The sequence below is a fragment of the Lathyrus oleraceus genome, chromosome 4, assembly GCF_024323335.1.
Source record: "Lathyrus oleraceus cultivar Zhongwan6 chromosome 4, CAAS_Psat_ZW6_1.0, whole genome shotgun sequence".
Taxonomy (NCBI): domain Eukaryota; kingdom Viridiplantae; phylum Streptophyta; class Magnoliopsida; order Fabales; family Fabaceae; genus Lathyrus; species Lathyrus oleraceus.
This window is the reverse complement of record NC_066582.1, coordinates 445,979,345-445,983,059: the sequence shown is the minus strand read 5'-3', so window position 1 is coordinate 445,983,059 and position 3,715 is coordinate 445,979,345. Positions and strand designations below refer to the sequence as shown.

The following is a 3,715-nucleotide window of genomic DNA, read 5'->3' as shown; positions in this document are numbered from 1 at the left end:
GTGTTGGTGAAGTTTTTGTTCATATGTTCGGTTAATGAATTGTTGACATATCCCAATGATTTTGGTCATAACTTTCATTTTGTAAGTCTGATTTTGATGGCATTTAAAGCATTAGAAAGCTAACAATATGACCTATAACATGGTTGTGATTTTGATATGTTTTAATATTATTCATATGGCTACTATGTTGATAAATGTATTGGTTTATATATTTGGTTGATGAATCATTGCGTTGTTGTAATATTGTGGTTTGATAATGATGTTATTATGTCGATGATGTTATGATAATGATGTTATGGATTAGATGAGTTACTACTATTTATTGATATTATTGGTATTAATGATGTGGTGACATGAATTGATTTTTGTATGAAGAATGATGTGATGCATAAATGATGAGGTGTGTGCGGGGATCATTTTGGCAGACCTTGTTGTACTGAAGCGTTACCTATGGTGATGGTAGTGATTTGGTGTGCTCCGGTTCCAAAAGGGAATCTGGTCCTATGATGGAGACCGGGGAGTGAAATAAACCGGAGTATTTATAATTGGTACCACATGCATGCCGATTCAGTGTTGAGTATATTTCATAGGTGTTGCATTTATATTGATTGTTATTGATGTGTTGTCGGATGAGATGTTGTTGCATATGATGTTAATGATAATTGAGAAGTTGTTACATATGATGTTAATGATAATGGAGATGTGGTTGTGTATGATGTTTATGATAATTGAGATGTGGTTGCATATGATGTTGATGATAATTGAGATGTTGTCGTGTATGATGTTGATGATGAATTGGGTGTGAGAATGTGATATGTTGTTATGCATGATTGTGTAGATGTTGTACTATACTCTTCGTTCTATAACATTTATTATTGAAATGAATTCTCACCTCTTTTGTTTGAATATTTCCTTTACATGGGCATCATGCAGATACTCATGAGTAGCTTAGCTGTAGTAGGTGGAAGGTAGCTTTTGGAGAGACTGATCACACTAAAATTTACGTATTTTCGACTCCGATTTCACATGCATTCTAGTTATTTTATTATTATTTTGTTGTGTTATTACTGTGTTTTCCTTTGTTTTCAGGTTTTTACTTTAATCGGAGCCCCGATCGAGAAAAGGAGTGAAAAAGGGCTAAAAACCCTAAAATTCAACATTTTGTGCTTATGGCTTACCCCATGGCGGGCGCCACAGACCAAGCCATGACGTGTCCAATTCAAACTTCCATCAACTCCCACGTTTTCCCACCACTTCCACTAAGGCGCCCCACTTTGTGCTTGTGGCGGGCGCCATGGCCTTGTGGCGGGCGCCACAAGAGGAAAACGGTTTCCTCTATTTTCAAGTTGAAGGGCATCCAAGTCAATTCCACCTTTTTTATTTGCTTATAAATAGAAACGCGAATTCAGTTTTACAACCACCCAAACTTAGAGCAGACGAAGATCCGAACGTTGGAACAAGGCGAAATCAGAAGCAACTATGTTTCACTTAGGCATATATTCAGTTTTATAAAGTGGTAATCGCTTCGCATTGGAGTGTTACCACAATTGTGTAATTGAGTCTGTGATAGAGTCTGTACTCGAGTTTGGAGCACTTTGGAAGGAAGTTAATTCTGCCGCCATTTTCTTTTCCACATTGCAATTTACTCAGCCCTCCGATTGGAGCAGGTTTTTATTACTCACCTTTACTTTATTTATTTCCCACACTCGCTTTTAATTCATTTATTTCCCGCACTCGCCTTTACTTTATTTATTTCCCGCACTCGCCTTTACTTTATTTATTTCCCGCACTCGCTTTTACTTTATTTATTTCCCGCACTCGCTTTTACTTTATTTATTTCCCGCACTCGCTTTTACTTTATTTATTTTTCGCACTCGCTTTAAATTATTTACTTTCCGCACTCACACTACTTTTATTTATTTTAATGCACTTTTACTTTACCATGTCTAGCTAAATTTATAAGGCTAGAATGTAAGGATCGTAATTAAACCAGTAATCTGTACAATTGTTCGTAGAAACACTTAAAGGGCTATTTTAACTTTCAAATTAAGTTTTCCCGCACTTCAATTCCGTTGGGTAAGATCGAAAGCCGTCCAACGTCTTTTTAAACTTAATTGTTTTTAACTATTTCAAAAACAGCGAAAGCGCTTTATTTAGTTCATTAGGAGTTTTTAACATTAAGAAGAAAAGAGATTTTAAAACTATTTTCGGACGCGTTTATAAGTTTAGAGTCTGGTTCGTAAGAACCTCTTTCGGTTAAGAAATCCAGGTTATAATACTTTTCAACTTGGTCAAGATACTATATTTCTTAAAAATAAGTTTACTACTCTAACGCAATGCGCGCCTTTTTATAAGTGACAATAAGAGGGTTTGATTAGGGAGTACAACTCGGTTCTGAATACGCGAAAGCGACAGTTCCTGTTAAATTAGTTCTTTTCAAAGTAGGAAACATTGCCCATAAGTAGTTCTATTAACAAGTACTTGGATTATCAATTGGTTACGTGAATTACATTCGACCCTGTCTTTATTAATTATATTTTATTTCAGTACTTTATTTTTCAATTTCACACTACAAAAACACCTATTTCGATTGCCTTTGATAAACACCATAACAACAGATAACGATAGATTGACACTTGGTCTCTGTGGATACGATAATCTTTTATATTACTCTGACGCGTTCGTATACTTGCGAACATCAAGTTTTCCAACGCATCAAGTTTTTGGCGCCGTTGCCGGGGACCAATTTCGTCAAATTTCATTTTCCTGTTGTTATATCGTTTAGACTTAGGTTATTTCCCGCTGGTCGATGCGAAGAACTCGCAGCACCGGAAGTTTAAGTTTAGTATACCCTCTGGCGGAACCTGAACGTTACGCTCGCGCACGTTTACTCTTTCATAGAATTAAGAGAGCTATGGCCGAAGATCAAAACCAAAGACCTCTTAAAGATTTCGCTCAACCATCTAACGAAGAACCTAGTTCTAGTATAGTAAACCCAATCATACCAGCCAATAATTTTGAACTTAAACCATCCCTGTTGCAACTAGTGCAACAGAGACAATTCGCGGGTCTCGCTACTGAGAACCCTAACCAACATTTAAAAATATTTCTTCAATTAGCAGATACTTTTAAAACCAATGGAGCTTCTCCTGAGGCAATACGTTTAAGATTATTTCCTTTTTCCCTCAGAGATAAAGCTCTATCATGGTTAGATTCCCTTCCACCCAATTCCATTACGACTTGGGATAACCTTAGAAGAGTTTTTCTTGCTAGATATTTTCCCCCGAGTAAGACCACCGTTCTTCGAAACCATATAACTAGATTTACCCAAAACCAAGGAGAATCGTTGTTCGAAGCTTGGGAGAGATATAAAGAGTTGTTACGAGCATGCCCACATCATGGTTTAGAAAATTGGTTAATCATTCAAACCTTCTATAATGGACTTCATTATAACACAAAGATGACCATCGACGCTGCCGCAGGTGGTGCTCTGATGAACAAACCTTACCCTGAAGCTAGTGCCCTCATCGAAGATATGGCTTAAAACCATCAATCATGGGGAGTCGAACGAGCGACAGTTGAGAAGAAGAAAGCCCAAGGAGGAGTGCATGAACTAAGCTCTATAGACATGATGCAGGCTAAAATGGACGCATTAGCCCTTAAAGTCGAGCATATGTGCATAAACCCGAATACTGTAGCCGCAGTTTCGTCGGAT

The 3,715-nt window shown here is 37.2% G+C and overlaps 1 non-coding gene across 1 annotated transcript; it reads right to left on the bottom strand.

Moving 5' to 3' along the window:
* Positions 1 to 3,298: 3,298 nt before the first annotated feature.
* Positions 3,299 to 3,405, bottom strand: LOC127077887 (small nucleolar RNA R71). Its single transcript, XR_007787653.1, has one exon. It is a non-coding gene; the product is annotated as a small nucleolar RNA R71 (small nucleolar RNA).
* Between the last annotated feature and the right edge of the window lie 310 nt (positions 3,406 to 3,715).